The 27,484-nt window shown below is 40.7% G+C and overlaps 2 pseudogenes; one reads left to right on the forward strand and one right to left on the reverse strand.

Moving 5' to 3' along the window:
- The first annotated feature begins 6 nt into the window (after positions 1 to 6).
- LOC139728057 (uncharacterized) lies at positions 7 to 7,056 on the forward strand (annotated as a pseudogene).
- On the reverse strand, positions 4,808 to 27,156 carry LOC139728031 (uncharacterized; annotated as a pseudogene).
- Positions 27,157 to 27,484: the final 328 nt, after the last annotated feature.

Below are 27,484 nucleotides of genomic sequence, written 5' to 3' on the forward strand. Positions count from 1 at the left end.
CTCGCTAGGAGTGCTGTTTCGGTGGCCCGTGTTGTCATTCTTTTGGACCAAGACGCATTGATCTACGAAGTACGATGAAAACTTCTAATAAGAGGGAAGGATCAGGAAAGAATTGTGCAGTTGTTAGCTGCACAAATAGCAGCAACAAATTACGGAAATGGAAGCTGGCAGTGTGTGAAATTCATACACCTCTGACACATGATGAATGTATCTGCGTACAACCGTATCAAATGCACAGATTTCCAATCGGAGTTAGAACTGAGTCCGCTGCCAAGCTGAAGGAATGGCTGAAGAATATCAACAGAAAGAGTTTCTTTCCAAATGCAAATAGCAGAGTGAGTTTGTGGAAAAAACGGCTAAGGCTTACTTGAAATGTCTTTCCTTCATTTTTCTTTCAATATCTTGACTCTGTCAATGATCTGTCGATGATGGCTGTTTTTAATTCTTGCCAAAAATTAGCCCGACCATATCGACCAGACGCCGTGCACTCACTTGTGTACAGCAACAGGGCTGTGTATAGTTAGCCAAAAATTCGAAAGGGGTCAAAGGCCTGATAAAAAATGGCCCTATCGAAGGGAAGTTGTATTCTCTTGTTCCCCTATCCTATATGTCAATAAAAATAATTTGTATGAGTTTGTTTTTCCTACCTGACACAATTGACTTTTTAGGATCAAAATATTTTCCTTTTATTGCCTCATAAGTCATACAATGTAGGCCTACGACGTACGTGTTAATAGTTGATCAAGCCTGAAGAAGGGTCATTATGCACTTGTCAATGTAATGACTCGCCCCACTACCCCCGGACATGGGTGCGTCATTTCCTCGTTTGGTCCGTCAAATTTGTGACCCAGGTGTTCGTCATTTTACCAGCTTTGTCCGTCAAATTTTTGACCGAGGGGTGCGTCAAAATCCCATCATTGTCGGTCAAAATTTTGACCGAGGGGTGCGTCATGGTACGTCACTTGGCTATGGAAAATAACACGCATTATTTTGAACCGAGGGGTGCGTCATGGCACGTTACTTGGCTGTGGAAAACTGCACGCATTTTTGCACACTACCGGTCCCCGCGTCCCGGATACACGTACCGCGAGTGAAATTACAGTGAGCGCTTTCCCGCGGCAAGTGAAAATCAAAGTCGGGAAGCGTTTTGGAATAAGAGGAAAAAATGCTTGCCAGAATCTGGCAAGCAAAGAATTTAAAAGCCACCCTTTCTCCTTACATTTTCCCTCCAACAAACCCATGAAATCATGCATACTCAATCTCAAACCAGGGACTGTTCAGCGATGTAACAACTTAGTTCAATCTTTCCTGTCGAAACGGCAGCAGAAGAACTGCCTGCTGCATGCCATTTTCTGCTCGCGGGATAGCCCGACCAGCTGGCCAGACGCGCGCGCGACGTTAGATGTATGTGCGAATCTCTACGTACAGCGACTAGTAGGCTGTAGTTACGCAGTACTCGAGCGGGAATATGAATGCCGTGGCGTGGTGTGTACCTACCTGCGCTGCAGCAGTATGCATCCACCGCACTAGCAATGGCCGCGCACACAGAGCGCAAATTCTGCACACATGTGATTGTCATGTATGGATTGCATGCACAGAATACGTACTACTATACGGAATACTTTATCGTAGCAGCAGCGTGATGTACGGTGAATGACAATACGGTGCTTACATGGTAAGGGAAACTTGCCGAAACTTTTACAAATCATGTGTACGAACCAAAAGAAAATGAAATTGCTTGAATAAAACGTATGCAAAAATCGTTTCAGTATTTACGGGGGTGCGTCACATGTACCGAGGATGTCCGTCACAAAAGTGACCGAGGTGTGCGTCACTTTCAACGTGTTGTCCGTCAAAAAAGTGACTGTGGTGTTCGTCACTTGCAGCGTTATGTCCGTCAAAAAAGTGACTGTGGTGTCCGTCAAAAACCCCGTGTGGTCAGTCAAAAAATGACCATGACGCACCCATGTCCGGGGGTAGTGGGGTGCGTCATTACATTGACAAGTGCATTATGGAGTAGCCCGACCAGAGGCTGTTGTACGCTGTGCGAATTTACACTAATCAGCTACTAGGCTGTGGCTAGTTGTGTTACTGTCACATGTCCTGTAGTATAAACTAAACTTAAAACTAACATTAGGCCTAACTTGTTACTAGTTAGTGCCTAGTTTATTAATAGACAGTAGACTATTCTACTTCTAACTAGTCTACTTTATTCTATTAACAGACCTAGGCCTAGGCCGTATAATGTTCTAATTTGGGAATTTAAAGCCACACTACACAAGGCTTCTCTTTCATTATCAATGTCAAATAATGACTGACTCTGAATCAAAATATTGATGACCAATAACCAATAAATTTTTATACAAATGTAATATGAATTGATGATAGGCTAGGTTTTTTTTTTTTTTTTTTTTGATCGATTTGATTTGATTTGAATTGGTTATTGGTTCCTGTGCTGTATCATCATTGTACATGACTCATGAGCATACTACTACTAACATGTAACATTTCAAGTGTTGGAGCTATCTACATAAACATCAGTTGTTAACAAAATATTTTTTCTTCATTGCCTTTACACAGTGTACAGCATAAATGTTTCAGCAATACAACCGTACAGTGAATGATACAGAAGGGCTACAGCTGTGGCTTGATTTGCGTGAAGCCTGCATACTGTACATAAATACGGGTACACAGAAAAAAAAAGAAGGGAGGGACGGCTTGCGTAGAGATACAGTGTAGGATAGTAGAAAAAAAGAAAGGGGAAGGAGAGGTCTGTCTGCTTTCACTAAAGGCTTTTTTAGTTCACCTAGATCACCTAGGTGATGTAAAGAATTTATGTACAATTTGTAGGCCTCTTGACTAGTGTATGGTACAGTGTTGTGTTTCACTCTCTGAATTGTACATGCAGGTATGCTCTGTTCACTTCAAGGACGGGAGACCAACCTCAGACCATCCATATCCAGTTCTGCGCATGGGCTACAAAAACTATGTAAGTTACTTCTCATGTTATATATTGAATTTTTATGAAAATATAGAGAATAGCTCACTAATACACTGTAATATTTTTTTTTTGTATACATTGTATGTGTAAAACGATCTTTAATCAGTATTGTTTGTTTGGTTTATTTTCTCTTACTGCATTACAATGTAGGTCATTTTCAGGCTTTCAACTGTTCATTATACATATGCAACATGTTGTTTCACTCCAGGAATTCATATTTTGTTTCTGTTCATTTTGTTGTTTGTTTTGTTTTGTTTTGTTTTTTTCAGAAACATATGTCTGCTGGAAGACCACAACTAAACCGGTGCACTTCTCCACACACAAAGGCGGACACTGACAATGAACAGCACAATAATAACCAGGATGAAAGTGCAAAGGATCACCTTACTCATACCTCTGTGCAGACTGATGCTGAACCAGAGAGGAAGAATTCGTATTTTCAGTGGTATGATTTCACACTTAGCGATCATAACTATGCCAAAGACCCAGTGTTCCGCTCCCAGTCGAAGTCAACACAAACTGACCATTGCCCGGAAATATCTGTTAACAACATGGAAGACAGGACTGTCAAATTTTACACGGGACTTAGCACAGCTATGTTTTGGAGCTTTGTAAGCTGACTCGTAATGTGGCTGCCTTCTACGCATGTACCTAGCTTCAAACTTGTTATCCTGATCAAATCTTCCTTGTCCTCATGAGACTCAGACTAGGTCTTATGTTTACAGATCTAGCAGCTAGATTTAATATCTCATTATGTGCAACTGTGAACACAATTTTCGCAACATGGCTGCCACACATGGCAAAGTACATGACGTGTGATATCATCTTCTGGCCGCCGCGCGACATATTATAAAGAATTCGCCCTCAAAGTTTTGCAACTTCTCATCCAAAAGCAACTTGTATAATCGATTGCACTGAAATATTTGTTCAAAGACCAAGCAATTTGAAGAAGCAAGCACAGACCTACTCCAATCATAAGCACCATAACACCTATAAAGCCTTGTATTGTCTTGCGCCCAAGGGCTTTGTGACGTATGTTTCAAAACTGTTTGGTGGTCGAGTGAGTGACACGTTCATTTCACGTAACTGTGGATTTAGTGAGCATTTGTTACCAGGTGATGAAGTATGGGCTGATAGAGAGTTTACAATTAGTGATATTTTACCCCCCGGGGTAAAACTGTCGATACCAGCCTTCACACGAGGGTTTAAAGACCGAATGCTACCTGAAGAAAGTGTGACTGAAACAAGACGAATTGCAAATGTTCACATACATGTGGAAAGAGCCATACGACGTCTTAAATGCTACAAAATTCTCAGTAGCATTATACCAGCAAGTGTGCAAAATGTAGATGACATTTTAATCATTTGTGCAGGGCTGTGCAATCTGCGACCCCTGTTGATTAATGAAAACAGTCTTGAGGGAGAAGAGGAAGAGTGAAGATGGTGGAGACTGCAGTTTGACGGACTTGAACACTCAAACTAGACTGGAGACGATGGATATAGATTGCAGAATTTCACTTATACTTTCCAGTAGTACGATCTCAATATTCATGATCGATTCACAGATCGATTAACATTACACCACACCCCCCTTTCTGAGTTTCACATTAACTTTTTAAAAACTAATGTCCAGTTCAAAATAATGTCCACAATCGAATGTCAAAAGCATTTCCAAAACTTGAGTTTACTTCAAACCCGTTTCTTTTATTTCAAAGTCCAAATACATTTTTTTTTTCGTGAAAACTATGTCTAGAATAATCCCAATTCAATTCTCCTTTGGTTTACTGTTTTATTTAATTGAAAGATTTAATCTATCGGGTGGCTTTGAAATTCTCCCACGGGCTGTCCTGTAGAACTGTCTCGGAGCGGCACGTGGTGGGAATCTCTCTGGCTCAGGTGGTTGCTCGACTTCCTGCTCTCGGGCCGGAAACTCTGGTGGCTTGTTGTTCGGGTGCTCCCACGCTCGATGTCGAGGAACAAGCGCACGCCGGTTTCGTCTTAGCGTACCACGAGATGTTGAGACGATGTACGATCGAGGCATTCCTGCTTCCCCGATGACGGTTGCAGGCTGATTCAGCTCTCTATGCTATACTCTCTCCCCTGGTTTGAGCTCAGGAAGAGGCGCGACCCTATGGCGTTTGTTGTAATTCTCGCTCTGTTGTGCTCTGTATCGTTTGTCCTGAGCACGAAACTGTTCTATGTCTGGCCATTTGGGGTCAAGTTGTGATGGGTGCGAAGGTAATGTTGTTCACAGGTTTGTCGCCCCATCAGTAGCTGTGCTTGAGTTTGGCCAGTCGCTAGTGGTGACGATCGATACACAAGCAAAGCACGGTATGGGTCTTTGGCTTTGCTCAGCAGTCCTTTGATTGTTTGTACGGCTCTTTCCGCTTCCCCATTGCTTTGTGGAAAGCGAGGGCTGCTTGTGATGTGTTCAAATCCGTACTTTTCCGCGAATTTTGCGAATGATGAGGACGCGTACTGCGGTCCATTGTCTGAAATGACAACTTCTAGAATACCATGTCTTGCGAAAATCGACTTCAAATGATTGATCACGGCATCCGACGTTTCTTTCAGCAACGCTTTCTCTATGTATCGCGAGAAGTAGTCCACGACAAGTAAGTACTGCTTGTTTTCCCAATGGAATAGGTCAGTTCCTACACGTTGCCATGGTCTTGCTGGGGTTGCAGATTGGATCATTGGCTCTGCTTGGTTTCTACGCTGCTTGATACAAACATCACATGTTTGTACAAACATCACATGTTTGTACCACATCTGCTAGCTGTTTGCTCACAACAGGCCACCACACAGATCGCTTCATTCGTTCGCGACACTTGTTCAGTCCTTGATAACCGTCATGGATTTTTGCGAGCATTTCTTTTCGCATTGCTGAAGGAATGATGATTTGCGACCCCTTCAACAGCAGACCTTGTACCGTGATTTCTCCTGCTGATTTATGGTACTCAGTCATTGCTGGGCTTAGCGATTTTGTGTTTGGCCAGCTCTTCTCACAGTACTCTTTCAATTTGACACAGTCGGGGTCTGCATTTTGTGCCTGCCTTATTTCTTGCAGTCTTTTCTCTGTTGCAGGAATGTCACTCATGACCATGTCTACAAAGACTTGGGTGTCTTCCTCCAATTGCTGGTCACTCTTTTCAAAATCTCCAACTGGAACACGTGAGAGAGTGTCTGCTGTGTGCAAATCTTTTCCGGGAACATGCACTACACTGTAGCCGAACTTCCTCAGGCGCATTCTGAAGCGTTGAATTCTCGCTGGTAATTCGGCAATGTCATTACTTCCTAGCAAGGGCACCAATGGCTTGTGATCTGTCTCAACAAAATCAGTACCAATCAAGTAGTGCGAGAACTTTTCACAAGCCCATGTAGCAGCAAGACTCTCCTTTTCGATTTGGGCATATCTTTGTTCGGCACTGGTCATTGCACGGGAGGTGTATGCCACTGGTTTCCACACATGTTTACTGCTCGCATTGTGTCTCTGTATGAGGGCTGCTCCCAGTCCGAATGACGACGCATCTGCGGACACTCTTTGGGGCTGCGACATCATAGTGAGCTAACACCGGGCTGTTGATGAGATTTTACTTGATCTCATCAACTGCTTTTTGCTGATTTTTGTCCCAGTGCCATGCATTTTCCTTGCTCAACAGTTAACGCATTGAGTCTTTTCTGCTAGATCGGGAATGAATTTCCCTAACTAGTTCATTATGCCAACGATTCTGCATACTTCGCTCACATTTTTGGGTGGCTCAAGGTCAGTGACTGCTTTGACCTTTTCTAGATCGGCATGAATTCCATTGTCATCTATGATATGACGTAGGAATTTCATGCTTGGCTTGGAGAGTTCACACTTGTCCAAATTGAGGGTCACCCCTGCTGCTTCCATGTGTTCCATCAGGCTGCATGTAGCCGCTCATCGTGGATGGCAGTAGTTGGCCCATGGAACAAGACATCATCCATCAGGCACTCAACTCCATCAAGTCCATCAAGGATTTGTGACATCCTTCGCTAGTAGTGCTCTGGTGCGGAAGAAATACCGAAAGGAAGACGGTTGCCCTAATCCTAAAATGATACCTCCCAAACGGCGTAAGGGAGGTCGTCAGCTTTGCTGATTCTGGCGATAACGGAATTTACCAAAATCCAGAGTTACCATCAAGCTTTGAGAAAACTTTTGACCCTGCAAGCTGTGCTAATGTATGGTCAACTGGTGGTAATGGGTGTGTCTCCCTTTTCACACTTTTGTTCAGCTGCGTCAGGTCTACACATATGCGAACTTGTCCGTTTGGTTTTGGCACGACTACCATACCTGCACACCATTCCGTTGGCTCGCTGATTTTTTAAATCACTCCCACTTGTTCCATTCTTTCCAGCTCATCTTTAACTTTGTTCATGAGCGGGAGTGGTACCCCCCTGGGGCTGTATATGGCAAATGGCTTTGCATCTTTTTCTAGCTCAATGGTGTATCCCTCCTTCATTGCTCCAAGTCCTTTGAACAAGTTAGGGTACTCTTTCTGAAGGGCACTGATTTCAGTCACTCTTTTGATGACACACAGCGATTCAATTGCGGGTCTGCCTAGGAGTGCTCTATCTACCCCTTTCACAACATAGATTTCCTCCTGACTGGATCGGTCATTCGAAACAAGATTTGCTTGAAATTTTCCACACATTTCCAGCGCAGATTTTCCTGGCCCAAACAAGACTGTGGATGATTTTTGAAGAGGCACACTGAAAGATTTGGTGAATGTTTTATGGCTGATCACAGTGACATCAGCTCCTGTTTCAACTTTCATTGTCACGGATACACCATTCATTTCTACAGTGACCTCCCAGGGGCTCGGATTACATGAACTTTTGACTTCTCCCTGGAATGCTCGTTCTGGTTGTGACTCAGACTCTGTTACTTCTGCGATTCTTTTTGATCTGCAAAACGACGCGAAATGTCCCACCTTTTGACAGTTGAAGCACTTCACATCTTTTCCTGGGCATTCTTCCTTTTGTGCATAGGGAATCGCCCACAACGACCACGACGTTGTTTTCCATCCGACTGTTTTGGTTTAGAACCACGATTTTGCGGTCTCTGCCTGTTGAATGTAATTTTGTTTGTTTGTGGCTTTTGTTTTACAGCATCAACATTCGCACGATCCTCACTGAACAACTCAGTTTGTTGATTTTTGATTGTCTCAGATTGTCTACACTGCTCTACGGCTCTCTGTAGGGTGAGTTTTTCATGTAGTTGCAGCTTTTCTGACAGCTTTCTGTCAAGAAGTCCCACTACAAAGCGATCACGGATCATTTCGTCTTTGAGAGAACCATACTTGCAATGTTCACTGAGGCAATACAAGTCTGTGATAAACGAGTCAACTGTTTCACCAGTTCTTTGATTCCTTTGATTGAACTTTGCGCGTTCGAAGATGACATTATGTTGAGGGACAAAATGGTGATTAAACTTTTCCACAATTTTGTCATAGTTTTTCATTTCTTCACTGATGAGTTTGAACAACATCAAGATATCAGCAGCCTGATCACCCATTGAATAGTTCAATGTCCCAACCTGTGATTCTTGGTCAGACTTTGCAAGTTGTGAAGCTTGTCTGAAACGTTCAAATCTACGGATCCATTTCGGCCACTCTTTTGGTGCACAAAAGTTAAATGGTTGAGGAGTTATCTGGTAACTTGTTTTCACTTCTGTAGTCGCCATTTAGCTGAATTCACTTCGAGATCAACAAGTCATTACACTGTCATGACTGTAACACAGTCCGACTATGACTATTTTTCCATCACACTACAACGTATGGGTGGGACTGTAGTGACGCTGTACACGTTGTACCGTTCGGTGACTGTCCTTTTTGACGTCAAATTTCACTTTGTGTCAGCTGTTATTTAACTCAATACTTGTCCTCTCCCATATTTAGTCTCCAAAGAATCCCGTTCCTGGCACCATGTGGTGGTTTGACGGACTTGAACACTCAATAAACTAGACTGGAGACGGTGGATATAGTGTAGCAGAATTTCACTTGATACTTTCCGGTTGTACGATCTCAATAATGATGATCGATTCACAGATTGATTAACATTATACCACAAACACAAGACATTCCAATTGACATGGACGAAGGAAGTGAGGGACAAAATAGATGCAAGAGTCCATGCAATGGCATGAGGCTAATTTGGAAGAAGTCTTGGTAGTGAAATTAATTGAGTGGGATGCGAAATTCAAATGTGAAATTTTGGCATTCATTCATGTGGTTTTGTGCGTAATGATAATTATATGCTGTTTCACTTTTGGATGATGAGTAAAAGAAAAGATAAAATCAAGATGACACATCCCATCCTCATTTGAAGAACCATTGAAAAAAATACATTATTATGGTGTTATTGTATGTAGGAATTAATTTGGCTCTTTGGAATTATGCTATCCCATTTTATTTCAATTTCTGGATGTGCCGCTGCCTGCACATGAATTGTGTATAACTAATTTCGTAAATCAGAGGCCCTATTTGTGACAGTGTGTGTGTGTGTGTGTGTGTGTGTTTGTTTGTCTCCCTGTTACATGTGGAATCCATGTTGTTTTTAAGTTCTCAGTACTGGTCCATATTGTGGAGAACGATCACAAATTCGATCTTAAATTCATGAAAGTATCTGTATACTTTAATAAAGCAACCACAGTTAGATCTCTTTTCCTCTCTCTGTGAATGGCTGTATAGCATGTTCTGTAACCAGGTGATAAAGTGTTGGCTGGTGAAGGGTTAACAATTAGTGATACAATGTATTTTCTGTCGATTACAGCCTTCACGTGAAAGTTTAAAGACCGAATGCTACTAAAAAAAGTGTGAACAGGAAGAAACAGGACAGATAACACTGTTTTCATACATATGGAGAGGGCCATAAAGCATCTTAAATGCTATAAAATTTCTCATTAGCGTTATACCAGCAAGTGTGCAAAATGAAGATCGTTTGTTTTTTTTTTGAGTGTGTGTGTTTTTTTTTTTTTTTTTTTGCAGGTTTGTTCAATCTCCAACCCCTTTTGATTAATGAAAACAGGTCTGAGGGAGAAAATGAATAATGAAGATGGTGGAGAAGAGACACTTGACATACTTTGTAGACGAAGGAAGTGAGGGTCAAATGCAGAAGAGTCCATCCAAATGCGCAATGATGTTGAGGCTTATACTTTAATAGAAGAAATCTTAGTAATGAAATTAATGGAACTTGATTCTTAATTTAAAGTTTAAGGCAGGCATTCATGTGTTTTTGTGCATAATGATTTATGTATTGTTTCATTTTTGCTTGGTGAATCATAAAAAGGTGAAATCATGATACATCCCATCCTCCTATAAAGATCCACAAACGTATGTATGTGATGAGTAATTTCACAAATCAGAGTCCCTGTTTGTGACATACTGAAGCAACTGATTAATTTTTTTTCCTCTGTAGGCCTGCATAGTATGTTCTTGCTCATGTAAAAAAGAGAAAAAAATAATGATAGTGTCAAAAATCATTAATTTTCCCTGTAAAATCCCAACTTTGAGCCTTAGATGGTGATATTCATTAGTCCATATGGCTTAAAGGGGATGGCTACAATGTAGTAACCGATCAGTGGGAATCAGTGGGAATGCTGAGGGATGATTGTTCCAATCCTTGTTGGATTCATTTAAGAGTACATTAAACATTGTATATCTACTGTTGTGTGAAAATTATTTGCTTCAGAACGGTCTCATATTCAAGTAAAAATGTGCAGATTAATGCCCCGTTACTGACCAGGCACGCTAATCTGGAAACATTAAACTGCACATTACTTGAATATGAGACCATTCTGAAGCAACAATACAACAATAGATATATACAACACTGTAATGTACCCTTAAATGAATCCCACAAGGATTGGAACAATCATCCTCCAGCATGCATTCCCACTGAGTCCCACTGATCAGTTACTAGCCATCCCCTTTAAAATTCCCGTTAACTTCTCAGTTAAATGCCCCTTTATTCCTTATTCTGACTTCGTCTATTGATATATGCTTCCTCCATGTTTTTTTTTTTAACTTGCATTCTTCCCTCACCTAAAGTCCTATCTCTCTCCCTCTCTCTCTCTCTTTCTCCTATTCCATCTCTCTTACCCCAACTCTCTCTCTCTCTCTCTTTCTCTCCATCTGTCCCTTGACCCCTTTTCACCAATCTGATTTATTATACTGTAACATGATTTCAAATTTTCAAGGAAAATAAGTATAGACATAGAAGTGATGGAAAATATATTGATTTATATACCATTTCCTTGCATTGAATGGTCATCATCATATAATGATATGCAAATAAAAACAGGATTATGTATGTAACGTCTCCACGCTTTTGCTGTGGATGAGATTATTCTTTTGTTCAAAGCCGAACAAAGTACTCATTCTGTGCCTGTATACTGCAATCAAAGTGTCCATGAGCATTCGATACAAAGATACCTCATTTCAGAGAGGACCATGGAACATAAGAATTACATGTACCTTGTTACATCAGGCATCTTGTTGCATCAGAGTATACATGTAAAAAGGAAATAGTATTAAGATGTGGTAACAGCAAAATCACATCTTTTTAGAAAGATTTTGTTATAAATTCAATCTCGTTATAGTTATACATGTACACTGTACATTCAATTTCTTTGTAACAGGTACCATTTCATCTTTTTTTTTTTGCTTGTTTTTTTTTCCCGACTACACATAGGACTTTCATGACTTTCATCTCCAAAGCAATGACACCCATTTAAAACTGAACGTAATGCCATGTACTTTTTTCATGAGGTCGCAAAGTATGTCCTTCTCAATTATTACAATGCTTATAATCAAACAGCTATGACAAAGCTTCAAAAACTGTTTCATGCATGCAATCTCCTGTTCTTAGTTTGCCACATAACACTGCTTTTTAAGTACATTTGTACATGTAGCTGTGCTAATTGACAACATGCAAAACGAACTTATTGATCAAGGAGATTAATTTCTTGTATCAAAATGAGTTATTTCATTAAAGGATACTAATGGAATTTTAAATAATTGATTTTATCGGGACTGAAGCTGTACTTTGTCAAAAATCTTCATTCATTGTATTGGTTTTCCAATGAAAATGTAAATTAGAAGAGCAGACTTATATACGATGAACTGTATGACCACCACATTTATTTTCTTTATTTTTAGATCCATATCAAACATGTACTGCGTATATACGTACTTCTATGACAACTGTACGAATATTCAAGTGCTCTAACGCGTTTTACTATTTGTAGTTCGTGTGAGTTGATGCGGTCCGTGATAGCCGGCAGCAGGGTAGTGAAATAAAATGCCTGAAGCCTGGAAAGCTGCTCCTTGAACCACTCATCATCAAATTTGACATCGGCAATTACACATTCTGTTGGTGACCACACCATGAATTTGCACTTGGACCTCCTGGAGCAGAACATGGCAACCTGTACCTGCATGTAGTATCCACTTGCTGCAGTTGTCCGTTTACTCTCCATCCTTGGTCCTGACATCATGTTCCACTTTCAATGAGTCCTTGAAGTGACTTGTACTTTGCAAGTTTTTGCTCGGTTGGGCATTTGATTTCAAGGATAGTTTCATCGTCAATGATGCCATCCAAACTGGCACCAAGGCAGCCAGCTCTTGTCGGGTCGCACAATTAATCCCGTTGTCTGCACCTTTTTTTTTTTTTTTTTTTTTTTTTTTTCTCTCTCTCTCTCTCTCAAATTGGGCCCTTGCGATTCCTTCGTGATCTTGACCGCATTTCGTTGCTGCATTTCCCATAAAGGTAGGATCCATGTGATTTTTGATCCACTTGGTCGGATTTGTGTCATGACGTGGGACGCTATAGCAGCACAACTGCTCGTAATCCTCAGCTTACACTGCATGGGAGGTCCAGAGAGCAGAATTCTGGTTCATTGTCTGTTCTGACAGTGTATCTGCTTTGAAGAGCCTGCGAAATTTGGACTATAATCCTCGTATATTTTCTTGCATGGACCACATTCCCATTCTGTGTTGTGAAGTCCATGGCTGGTATAGTTCCGTCGGCTGGCTGCTGGTCCGATTTGGGTTTTGGTTTCGCTGTAAACAGGTGGTGGAGAATTGTACCAGGAATTGATGCAAGTGCCTGCATGTGTGGCTGCTTGAGGTGTTCAGTGACTTGGTCATCTGTGCTGAAAGATACGACATTGCTTGCCACCGAGCTGTTTCCTTTGCACCGAATGTTTTCCACTGTATCTGGCACGACGTTTTCTTGCGTACACCTGTTCCATACACACGACTCATCTGTGCAGGCGATTCCTATGTATACCCCTTTTTGTTGTTGGCATATCTTGAATGCCAGCCCTGCCGAATCACTGGAACATTTTCCCTCGGATGCGATGTAGTCGCACTTAACAGTGATCATTGAGCTGTCCTCTTTGTTGACAGTCAACTCTTATACATGGTGGTAGCTATTGTCGGCCTGAGAGAAACGCACTTGGCCCTTTAGAATAATGTTGTCACCAGATATCTTGTGTTTCACCACATCTACCCATCCTGAGTGGAGGTAGTTCATCCCCTCGCTGATGCTCCTAAAATTTCTGTTGGGCTGATTGTCACAGGAGGGAGCATTGACAAAATACTCGTCGATATCTATTGAATGCAAAAAAGACAAGATGATAGTTACATAAAGTTGCATCTAATTTATACCTTTAAAACAATCATTTTAAAAAGTTATACACTTCGGCTACTACTGTATTTTTATTCACAAATGTGTTGCACTTAGAAAAGTTGATATCAAATGTTTTATTAATTCACTGCGTTATGTTGTACACAACTTAACTTAGATAACAACAGTACATTTTGCAGCCTACAGACAAGTAATGTTTCAATTCAAGTTGCGTTAAGTAGATTCACCATTACATTGGCCATTTAGCATGCGTAATCAATTGGGGCGTTCATTCACTTTAGCCGTTACTTAGGTCAGCGGGGTATATCATTTTTTTCTTGCTAACTAAAGGCAAGGCTAAACGAAATAAAATGTAGATCTAAACTGTAAACTGAATTTGCGTTATCTGATGTAAGTAAGCAAAAATTATTAGCCTAATATTGCGCTACTGTGATTTTCACAGACCTGCCAACATTTGAAATTGAGAAATAGGGACACTTTTCCGAGGGAGCGAAGCGACCGAGCGAGGGAGCGTATCGAACGAGCGGGGGAGGGGGGTGTCCCCCTCCCACACCAGAGACTTTTTCAATTTTCAACTTCAAGTGGAGAGATTTGGTGCATATTAGAGACAATTTCATTGTAGTATTTGTTTACCATTAAATGATCAGATCTGAATAACGGCACTGAACTGGAGTTCAGTGCTGTTATTCAATTTAACATTACAAACTAATGAACATTATCATTCCTTACATAATTAAAAATGATTAAATTATTACTTTTCTCCCTGCTGATACCACCAGAGAACCTTAAGCTTTCTGGGATGTTAGGCTGATATCTGTAGAATAATAAACAGCATTGCTGCCGCCCTAAACTAAACTGTATTTGGAGAAAATTTCAATTGAACAATTGTCATTATTATTTCCTCAAATTAATCTGCCAGACTAAGTGTTGGAAAAAAAAAAACTAGAATGCAGCTTCTATTGAATTTATCCCCACCTTACATCTGCTGGTTACATTGTAGCTGTAAGAGCTCTGAAAAGTTGCTTGCTTTGCTTTGCTTACGTTTGATTTATGCTTGGCAGTTCTGATATGGCCATCAATATCGTTTCGTCCTCCATGCGAAATGCCAAGATCTGTTCTCCAAATACGACAGAATGCATAATTGATACCCTTCCTTGAGCTGGTAATACAAGGATATTCCGTGCTGTAGCTTTCTTTGTAGACGCAAGTCCGCTATGAAGTGGTAAGTTTGATTTTTGTCCCTTCCGTCATGATGTTATTCCCGGTAAATCCTTGTTTCTGGATGAGTTGCACACAATCAACGGACGAAACTTCGGCCAAACCGTCTTTGCTTTCCGCTGAAGCGAGTCAGTTATACAGTACGATCACGATCAGTGCATGCAGTATGAAGCCGTTGAAGGTGTGATCTAAATCAGCGCAGATTCAAAATTCAATAATCCTCGTTTAAAACAGCTGAATTTCCAGGAATTCTTGCCGTATTTCTCTAAAATTTGCTCAGTTTGTTGACAAATGCATGATTTTTTGCTTACCGCTGCGTTGATTTTGCGCTGAATTCGATCACTCCACCACATTGCAGTGCACTTTCGTTCGTTCGCATATGAAAACGTTGACATTATACCAGCACCGTGCACGTGCACGTTTCACCGCATGCCAACACACACTACAATATCATACATGCATGTGCACACAATCGTTTTAATTTGCTATGCAAAATACACGTTATAATTAGACTTGTCTACCAGCAGTTTTGACATAATTTATTTCACGATTACGATAGAATGCAAGAATGACAATATCACGAAAACTGTCATACGAGTCTATTTACCTATTGTATATATGGTTCAGAATTTTGAACGATGTACAATTGAGCCAAAACAAGGCAAAATTTAAAAAGTAGGAAATTCTCCAAATTATTCATCTTACCTGAAAGAGTATAACTCAAGCTTTAATATGAACCCAATTATACTAGGATTTTCCCAGAGGAACAAGTTTTTATTCATCGCTGAAGTTTACCATGTCCAGAGCAGCGAACGTCCGTAAGGAATAGTACAACACATACACTTGAATACCATTTAACATAGTTTGCAAAATTTTGATTCAGTTCAAAATCCTAACGAAATATCTTAAGGGACATGTGTACGTGCTTGCAGAATATTAAGCTTGTACTCTTAACCTGTACGTAATGGTAGACAACTGATGATTTCACTAAATTCGTCGTTTCTGTTGAAATATTGCTCTTCCGCTAAACACTTTCTCCACTTTACGCGCATTTTACAGAAACGCAATATTTTGACCTCTTATTTCACTATCCCATACTTTAATCCTCACTCCCAAATAATAACATACATTTTAAAGATGTATCTGATCTAGGCAGTCTCTATAACCCAACAAACATAGCATAGTTTTCATCACGGAGGTTCGCATGTAGCTCACGGACGTTCGGAACAAACAAGATGCACCTCTCTTGAGTTGGAAACGCATTCTACTCACAACAAACAGCAATTTCATGTCGAGAACAAACTCCTCTGCAAAATCCTGAATAGATATTACCAATAATCAATTATATAAGCTTGTTTATCTTCTCATACTGAGTAATCAAAGAAAACAATTTTTCCATCTCTCGTAAATGAACGTACAAACGTACGTGTAATCTCATTGACGTAGTCCATCCTTGAGAACGAATATATTTATTAAAATTTCGTTATCGTGAAGTAAATATTCAGGTCCTAAATTTGTTATATAAAGTCTACAATGCAAAATTTGATTGTAAAGAACATGGTCACAGCTAAAATTATGACAAAGAATTAACATAGAAAGACAACAGAAATGTGCTCCGTTATAGAAATACGAAGTTTAGCTGGGGAGGGCAAACGAATACGTTGGGAAGAAATCCCTTTATGTTTGTTCCTTGAGTTACACACTGTTACCGAGGAGAATTTGTATTATTAAATCAGTCAGAAATGATAATAGGTTCGATACTGCGAAGTTTCGTCATAACAAGACACAATAAGTCCATATAACTTGGATGGATGTTTGTGACTTCGATATTATACAATGTGGGTTGTTATAACAAACATTTTGTAGCGCGTCATTTCGGAGGCTCGTTATTCATACAGTTTGTCAATACGAAAATTGATAGAGTTTGTATAAGTATGAAGCTTTTTTATTCGGTAAATGATAGGAATCTCCGAAGGTTAATCGAAAGGTTTATTAATTGATGGAACATGAAAAATCATGTTTACTTATCCAAATGTGGAGAAACAAGTTAACAACTAAAATCCTCCAAATTTCAAAACCTCATAATAACCGTTTTCCCCTAAACGAATATCAGGCCCTTTCCACTTTTAGAAGAACGGACCTAAAAATAATGATCCTTAATATTTATTTTTCGGACTAACAAACTTTCGGAATAAGAAATTTTTTTATAACAGACCTCCTTAATTAACTACAAACTTCTTTTTTTTTTTCATTTTCGGAATAACAAACCTTTGGAAATCGGAGTAATGAATCTTAGGAAGAGCGAACGTATCAAAGTGCAACCTTAAACCTATTCTTAATCATTACTTTTTTAACATATGTTTTCAAAGTAAGAACAAAAGCACAAACAAATCGACGATCTCTCTGTCTCTTAAATTTAAAATGAAACACAAATATCTTGGAAAGAATTACAAATGAACATTGCTTGTCATTGATGAGTATAAAACAACACCATGTGATGATAATCTGAGGATTTGTTTGTTTTCATCAGACAATAATTGTATACTGCATTATTTTTGTTCGCTTGTGACGGCATTTCGATGAATAAAAAACATAAACAAACAAACAAAAACTTCTCCAGAGGAATTTGGTACAACGGGAGTGCACTGGCAATTCTTTTTTCTGTGTGTTGGAGCTCGATCCCTTCTCTGTTTCTCAGTCATTTTCATTCAACTGCTTCCACGTCCTTTTGAAACTTTTTCCACTTTTTATTCAACACATGCCCATTACAGACTTCTCCCGTCATTAGCCTGCATGTGATTACTATAGCACTTTTCGGATTTGTTTTGGTTTGTTTTGTTTTGTTTCTGTTTTCTGTTTGGTCGCAGCATGTCCAGGCTATTGAGGGAATGAGAGAAAAATCGTCATGAAGAGAAAAATAAGAATGAATTAAGGCATTTAATATCATGACAATTAAAGCGAACGTCCGTTATGGAGACCAAAACTGGATGTGTTCTGTTTGAGACGGCAGCTACCATACTCAAAAGATAAACACTTGGCGCACCTGTCACTAAAAAGTGGCACTGATCCTCTTTCTCCTACTATGTAATCCATTGACTTATTCTACCAACGAACATCCGTGACCAAAACGTTTTCCGTTTGTTATTACAAGTAAATTGAGTGCTGAACATTATTCACTTTTGGGTATGAGCGGCTCGGTGATTTGGTAATAATTTATTTTCAACTAACATTAACTTTATGTGCAGTGATATATTTGTAATTATCAGCAATTTCCTTTCTCGGACAGAACGTCCGTGAGCGAAACTTTCTGAACCTGTAACAGTACAAATTGTCTCCAGATCCTCATTAGAAAGAAATTTGAATGCACAGAAATTACAGATTACGCAAAATTCCATTTTCCTATAACTTTTGTTTTCAGTGTTCAGCTGTTTTTGTATAATTAGAGGGAAAACTAGCGTAAAATTGTGAGTAAATTTTCAACTGTTTGTTCATCATGATCACATAACGCCTTAAAGATTCTGAAACTGCTGCCCTAAACTTATTGTTTACTTTGTAAAACTTTACTTGTGGCTATTGGAACTAAAAGTTTTAAAGAATACAGGACACTTTCGGGACAACTTATCCCTATCGAAGGGATTGCATACGTCACGGACGTTCGCTGGAATTGTCACGGACGTTCGTTCTACTGATAGGGTCATGTTCCAGGACGGATAACTAATCGGCAGAGAGTACCTAGCCTTCCTAACGCTTTTAAAAATTTGAAAAGGTATTGTCAATGCAAATTATAAGAAATTTGACATCCTTACAACATATGTATTGCTCAGAGGGGGATCAGGAGGTAAATTTTCAGAGAAAATATTAATTATTTGCTTGGTTTTCGGTGAATTGCATGGTTCAAAAAATGCGGACAAGCTTCAGTCCGCTCCAAAAATAACATGCAGCTCCTCGGCTAGAGAGCCAATGGTAAAATGCACTTCCGTCATCAAAGCAAGATGGTGTCCATCTCTAAAACGTTTTAATCATCACGGACGTTCTTTTTTTCTCGGAGGTTCGTCTAAAAATATAATTTCGGTTCCTATTTGACAAAGGATGGACAGAAACTCAAAGCAAACATATTATCGTGTGGCTAGATATTAGTTGATTACGACTCAGAACAATATCATCAATAATGTTTAATGGGATACGATCTTTATTAGAATATAGCGGAAGCACGTCCGTGACGAAAACTGAGTATAATTTTGCATAAAAGAATGCTACGTCCCATGTACAGCCAGCAAACATACAATTTTTTGAGGATATGTTCATTAGGTAGAACACCAAATTTTCGTATACATTACAGTTGGGACAACAAAGAATTTGCAGCAGCGATAGAAATACAAGCATCACGGACGTTCGTCTGCTTAGGACTTTGATATTTCAATTGTTCTCTGTGATTTTATACGTGCTCATAAACTTCTTATAATTTTGTGAGTCATACCCATGATATGTCAGATCCAGAACATAGTCAGATATTAGATGCCACGTACGCTTAAAAATGCACATCATTAGTTTGAAAAACAAAAATTATTGTGAAAATAGCGTTTTTACCGTATTTTTACGCTTTAAGTCCTTGTCAAATGAAAAATATCCGGCAAAAGTCAACCAAACCATATATTTCCTGAAAGGAAATTTACCAATCTTTGAGATAACATGAAAAAATCTGATTTCTTAGATCATCCTGGCGTGTTCTAGGGGAAAGAATGTCATAAGGTGCGAAAATTGGCAATTGTACATCGTTCAAAATTCTCACCCATATATATATTTTTTTTTTGCCCCCCCCCCCCCCCCCCCCCGATTTGGGCAAGGGGGGGGGGGGATGGTCGGAAAATCGGGACAGTTGGCAGGTCTGTTTTCAAGCTTAACTTTACAAAATATGCGGTGAAATCTTGCCACGATCCACAGTTTAAGTATCAATATCAAAAATGCAAATTCAAATTTAGAGTCTAAGGCTCAGTCTTACCTAGCCTATTAAAGATTCAAATCCAATATCTGTATTTAATTATATCAATTAAGTTTTCAACATTCTAGGCTCACTCGTAAAGCGTCCGCCTCTCCCCAGCGGCTTTTATTCTCTTACACAAATGCGGAAATAAACTATGATAATAATTATGATACTCTGTGATATTAATAACAATGTGTTATCTATACCCATGGCCCAAGGAAGCCTCTTCAGTGTTGCCATTAATCTACCAGAGGATCCTTTTGTCATTATTACCCATACATGGTGGGTAAAAACATTTTGTCCATGGACGTAAGCACTGGGCGAAATTCGAACTCGGGTCCTCAGATCGAGAATCGGGAGTCTTAGCCACCACTGTTATCCACTACGCCACAGCGCCCCCACACGTGCGAATGTAATATTTGCGCGTAAAATACATATAGTGCTTTCAAACATGTTGAGATTTTACGTACTGGCTCCACGAAGAAACGAAGAAACAAACTTGTAAAGCATTTTTTTTTCGACCAATAAAGCATGAGTTTTGTTGACCAAAAAATGCATCACCAGTTAGTTTCTTTATTATGCTCCCACGAATATACTAGTATGCGTGTATATGGGAGATATACACGCGAGTACCCTAGCCTATAACATTGGTTAGTCATCGCCATAGAAATACAAGTACTCGCAGATCGTATCGATATTTACCTTGAAATTCAAGTTTTGGCCATAGCCAAACATCATCTACCCATTCGCTCATACTCGGTATGAGTTGCTGTTTTCTCGAGGGTTTAAATTTCGAGAATTTCGCGTAATACTGTTGATAGAAGCGAGCGAAGAAACACAGTTGTGCCAGACGCGTCGATCGCTGCCTGCGTTTAGCTGGCGCATGACCCGGCGCGGCCGGGCCTGGATGGCCCCCAGTTATGGCGTCGCCTTAAAGACCTAATGAAATGGTTTAGACATTTTTTTCTCAATGATGTAATAATATCAAATGTTAAATTCTAAGTAATTCTATGGTTGTGCGGGGTTTTTTACTGTTCTGAATTTTGTTCTATATTTGTTAACATAATGGATGCAATATTATTTCCTCGGTTTAGGAAAACTTTCTATACTTTCGCCGCATGCGGCGCACTATCACTTCTTAATTGTGATAACGTCTAAGAACGGAGTCGTCGATTATAAGTCCGACCAGTCTAGCCATAGCCAGCGAGCTGGCAAGGCTATGCGCATGCTAGCGCAGCGCAGCGACAGCCGGCCGGCGGCTGGCTAGCGCTCGCTGCGGGGGAGCGAGCTAGCGAGCGCATACATATAGCAGGTGCTGCGCTGCACTATTGTCATTGGCTAAGCCTTTAGACAAAAGAATATTTAATGAATTGTATCGGATTTAATACTGCCAATAATACAGATTACAACTGTGGTACGCTTTGATATCCATTATTTTCGGCAAACTCGTGAAATAGGCCCCACCACTGCGTGTCTGTACTAATAGTATTAAATACTACGGCGACTCGCCTGTTTAAATACTCGTGAATTCAGCCCCACCGTGTGGCGTTCATCGGTAGGTAAGCACGGCGGTGGGGCTGCCTTCCACAGTCAATACTCGTGAATGCGGCAAAAATTACTTCCTAATATGGCCCTCGACCAATTTAACGGCCAATTTAACCATAAATACAGCTCTATACCTAACCCTAAACCCTAGGAGGACCTACCCTTGCGTGCTATAAACGCACGGGTACGGTGCACGCGCACTGCGGTGGGGCCTATTTCACGATAGCCCCAATACCACTGCGTGTCTGTACTAATACTACGGCGACTCGCCTGCTTTATAGGCCTACACCTACTCGTGAATTCAGCCCCACCGTGGCGTTCATCGGTAGATAAGCACGGCGTTGGGGCTTCCTTCCACAGTACGATTTTTAGCATAAAACAAAAACTACTCGACCAAAATTGACGATCATTATTGGTATCGTTTTTCTTAGAAAATGGCGCATCTAAATTACTGATAACAAATATTGCAGAAACTGACCATGGGAAACTGGTTAGGCCTTTTTTTTTTCTTTCTTTTTTTTTTAGCCACGACCCACCCTGTAACAACATATCCCCCTAATCGATATTAGAGTGTAGCCTCTGTACTACTACCAAAGATTCTGCTATTACTACTTACTAGTCTACTAGACCTAGTGGTAATAGTACTACTACTACTAGTAGTAGTAGTGCTAAAGAGACTACTACTACTAGTAGACTACTATAACTACTAGTAGACTGCTACTACTAGATCTACTACTAGACTACAAGTGGTAGTTTAACTTGTTAGCGCCGGCCGACGGGCCAGCTAGCCACGGCCGGGACGCTCCCGCTTGCTTGCTGCGGCCGGAGTAGCCGCTCACTTTGTGAGCGAGCTGGTTCTGTTCTTCTACTACTTACTAGACAAACAGTTACAACTTACAATGCCAATCATGTAGAATACAGTATATTCTTTCTAACGTTAAACTACATGGGGGCATACCAGACATACCATTCTGTATTTCCTAGGCGATCGTTTCCGTGAGGTGTATTCTCAGACTTGGTTCCATGTTCATAGTCATACGCTCTTGCACTGGCAGCGGGGGAGATGCAACTTCTTCTCTTCTTGCTTATGAGGCAGCAGCAGGTAAATAATGTCCCTCAATTGTTGTAGCCAAGTTACAGTCTGTGGAGTAGGGTGTGTCAGGTCCATGTTGTCAGGAGGGCGGAGATCAGGGCACTCACTCAAGATGTGTTGAGCAGTCTGTTCTGGTGCACCACACTGGCAAGCTGCTGACGGGCGTAGCCCCCAACGATGCATTGCTTCATTGAAACGCCCAACTCCTGTTCGAATCCGATTTAGAGACACCCACTCACTCCTTGGGAGGTTTGCTCCTGGGGGGACAGATGTATTGGGCGTGACAACGAGTTGGGCAGGTCGTTGGGTGTCTTCCCAGCTTGTTCTCCATGTCTGGCAGATGTTGAAGTCTGATCCTCTCAGCGTTGCTGCATGGCGGGAGAAAGGGCGGCGAGACTTTAGTCGCTGATGCCGCTGACCCAGAGTTACAGAGCCCTCAACTACGTCGTGGAGGAGGTCGTCCGGGTTGCTGGAGGCCTTAGTTACCAGCCTATGTGTGTGATGTTCTCGGCGCATGGGGGCAGAAGCAATGCCTGAGAGAACAGGTGGGAATTCTGTTGGTGTAGGCCGGAGACATCCTGTTATTAATCTCATGGTGTCATTCAGAACTGAGTCAAGTTTCTTGGTGTGAGAGCTCCTACACCACACAGGGGAGGCGTATTCCGCGGCACTGTATACCAGTGCTAGCGCACTAGTGCGGAGAGTGGTTGCACTGGCACCCCATTTTGAGTCTGCAAGTCGGTGAAGGAGGTTGTTCCTTGAAGACACTTTTGCACTTATGGCCTTGAGTTGTTCCTTGTAGGTCAGCTTCCTATCCAACTTCACTCCAAGGTAGGTTGGTGTAGCATTGTATGGAAGAGGTGTTCCATCAAGAATGACACTGAGTTGCCGATTAGCCTCCTTGGTGTTCAGGTGGAAGGCTGTTACCGTTATCTTGGACATGCTAATCTTGAGTCTCCAGATCCTGAAGTACTTCGCGATTTGCGACATATCTGCAGTGAGAGTATTCTCTACATTTGACCAGGCTCTGTCAGAGTGAAGAAGGGCAAGGTCATCTGCATAGCCATACTGTCGTGAGGTTGTGAAGGGGATGTCACTGATGTATATGTTGAATAGCAAGGGGGATAGTACAGAGCCTTGAGGAACTCCATTCCGCAGTTGGCGTGGTCTGCTGGACTGTCCATCACTAGTCTTCAGAACGAACCTCCTGTTGGCTAGAATGTTGCAGAGGAACCTCACCATGTGGCGATCAGGGATTGTCTTTAATAATTTCAGAGTCAGACCCTGGTGCCACACAGTGTCGTAGGCTGCAGTGAGGTCGACAAAGATGGCGCCAGCTTTGTGATTCTTCTCAAAGCTGTCTTCGATGTCATTGGTCAGCTTGACAATTTGGTGGACTGTACTCCGACCATGGCGGAAGCCCGCTTGTTCATCTGGTAATTGTGGGTCAACCACAGGTTCTATCCTCGCCAGAAGGAGACGTTCCAGAAGCTTGTAAGGGACACAGAGAAGGGAGATTGGTCTGTAGCTCTTGGGGTCATCAACTGGTTTGTTTGGTTTTGGGGGAGCAATTACAGTGGCTTTTCTCCATATCTTAGGGATGACTTGGTTGGTGAAACAGCAAGAATAGAAATAGAATAGAGATGCAGCTGGTTCATGGTATTGGGAAGGTGCAACCCCACGATAACGTTCTGGTTCATCGGCTACCTCTCCCTCCCCATCTTCCCCTTCAACTTTATGTGCCTCCTCTTCTTCTCCGCTATCGTCAGAGCTGCAGTCTTCATCATCATCATCATCATCAATGTCGAAGTTTACCCATATAGGGGAAGACATTATGCTCGAGGTACCAGGTATTTGTGCAAGCTAACTTAGTGATGATGTACGTGGTACACTAATGCGTACATGTCGACAGTCAGTGGGTCGACCGGGAGCGCACATCCCGCGGGGCCCGGGCCTGGCCGGGCTAGCTAACGTGTACGCGCGTGTACCAAGCTAGTAATCTGAGTGCTTGTGCTGAGCGACGTCTGCTAACTGAGCACAACTCCGTTTGCTTATACGTCATCAATCGGTTCAGGGGTGTTGGTCACGTGACTATCTTTTTCTCAAAAGCTGCAACGGGGTCCTCCAAAAATGTGATATTTGGGGGAGTTTCTAGAAGCGATAAAAACCGGAACGACACTGACAACATATTTACATTGATAATCATGACATATATTTTACATTTCTTTTGCATATTAAAACATTTTGCAAGCATTTTATTAGGTCTTTAAGAGGGCGCACTTCCATGAACAGTCGCTCGAATCGGTCTATAGGAGCAGACTCTCTCAGTACCAACTGTTGCTGATCATCGAATGACTTCTAAATTACGTAAAAACATTATGATTCTATGTTGTATGATATGCTACTGATACATAATCATGAATGCTTGGTGACGGTCAACAAATTAATGTTCCCTTATTTCTTTGATTGTTTTTATTTTTGCTTCTTTTTTTTTTTCAAATCACACATGACAAGAGAATAGGTGCCTACACACAATTTGGAAATAACATTACACATCGCGTAAGTCTTAGTATCCGGTCATACAAACTAATTCAAAATACATACATACATACGTACATTATGAGTATTATAGTTTTCATCGTTTTTAAATTCCAATGATTGACAGTATTATTTTAGCTTCATGACTACCCTGCGTATCCCCCCCCCCCCAGTTTGTCTGCTCGAAATCATGTGAGAATAAGTTATTTAACTGAAATCGTTCATCTCGGAGTATTATACACTCCCAAACTTCGTGAACAGTGACAGTTCTTATCCGGGGAGATCTTGCATGCTTGTCTATGATAATCTATGGGAAACTATAAGACACGTCTTGACCTAATGAATGATGTGGAACGGATTTATATTCCCTCATCCAAAAGCCTGCAATTCATGATTAAGTCAATAATAAATGAAAAGTGAGATGAATATAATATTATAATGATTATATATATATATATAATACATACATAAAGATAATAAAGATTATAAATACATAGCAAATAAAGCAAGTTCCATAAAACCTGACAAATAAATGCGGTAATATAAGAAATTTCAGTGGTCTTTAATTTATAACAAAATGTGCGTTTAATCATGTTAATAATCTTCATCTAACAGTGAAATGGGTCACACTGTAAAGCAAGAATTATTAGGTGATAAATTGATGTCATTCTTTTTCTTTTAAATTTCCCATTGACCTCCGAACACTCTACACCATGATCGTTATAATAAATATTCTGGGTTTGGGCGACAGACTAAACCAAGACGAGTATCACTCCGGGTTACGTTATAGTTACGACTCTTAAAATCAGATACAACGTGTACTACAGTTTGAACATTGGGAAAAAAAAACCGGGGAGCATCAACACGTAAACGTTTGGTGTTGTCGGTGTTTTTTTTTTTCTAATCGGTGATGTATCATCACTGCATAAAACATGAGTGACAACTTAATCATAGCGAGCTCATTTCACTCACTCGTTTATTTATCGTCCACACTTTGCCGACGCCCAGCAAACAACGTTTGGCAAATTAAGTTGTCATTCATCAATGTACTTCATATTCTAGGGCTGTCTCATAATGGTTACTGCTTTCAAAAAAAGACCAAAAAAAAAAAAAACAAAACAACCCAACGTATGTGTTTGCTTATTCTGATGAAGTCGACGATTAATTACATGTGTACCATGTCAATGTTTCCTTTGACTTACTTTACCACAACCAACACCCTCAATGCTGATATTATTGAAGTACTCGATGTTACATACAGATAGAAAAAAAAAATTATCCAATGTTATTTTGAGTGGGAAGAGAGGAATAAAAAGAACCATAAAGTTCGTTTCTCTCTGATGGGCCATGAATATGGCATCAATAATGAAACGCACACAATTTTTGCGGCTGTGTATAAAGAGCTAATTTTGGAGAAAGTGAGATTGCTCTTCTCTTAGGTGATAGATGTCACATCTTTAATGAACACTATATTATTCTATTCTTGTCATGTTCAATTCTGTTTGTTTGGCTTCGATCATTTAAACGTGGCTATCGCGATGGGGAGATTATAATTATCTTGTACAGTTTTCCTGGAAGGTTCACGTGGGCGTAAAAAGAAGTAGAAAAGATGTCTCCCCTTACTACCTTATAAAAAGGGTTGTTGTTGTGTGAGTGAGTGAGTGTGTGTGTGTGTGTGTGTGTGTGTGTGTTTGTGTGTGTATGTGTTTGACGTCGCCAGTCTTCTCAGTGTACCAGCTGGTATTCAGAAAAAATATGACTGATAATGTTGCTTGAAACAAGATCTTTCCTTTCCTTAAAATTGACATCAGGCAACAATCGCGACATTAGGAACAGCTTATAGCGTCAAAAAATGGCGCCAGCAACTCCAACGGTGTTTCTCCACGACAGCCATAGTCTATCGGCACCACAAGGGAACCTGACATTCACATGTAGTGAAAAATACACTGACTATTCGAACTTTACGTTTTCTGTCCCTATTGCTGCTGTTTTCTTCTTACTTTCTCTCATTTGTAATGCATTTACTCTCTTCATCTTGAGAGGTGGTGATGCATCTAACTTGACCGAGGGTCTGCTACTGAAGTTGTTGGCTTTCGTCGACATGATTTCGGCCGCAGGGACTCTGTTGCGCTCTGCGAGGGATTTCATGAGATATTCGTATGCGGTACCAGTAATTCAAATTGTGACAGTGACGATTTACTTTATCAACCTCGGCGCAGTTGTGATAATCTCCGGTTGTCGTTACCTGATGATTCTCAAGCCACTTCGTTACCACTTGTGGGTCACTAAGAGCAAGGTCACGATCGCCTTGGCCCTGGTTGTTGTTGTTGCCATCATTCACAGCCTCACGTTGCACGCACTGTGTGCATATGGCCAAAGTCTGTACACGGTTGTGGCAACAGCTCCGGTCATGGCCGGCATTGGTGTTACC

The sequence above is a fragment of the Diadema antillarum genome, unplaced genomic scaffold, assembly GCF_040938485.1.
Source record: "Diadema antillarum isolate AM-2024a unplaced genomic scaffold, OU_Dant_1.0 seq00000162_RagTag, whole genome shotgun sequence".
Lineage (NCBI taxonomy): Eukaryota > Metazoa > Echinodermata > Echinoidea > Diadematoida > Diadematidae > Diadema > Diadema antillarum.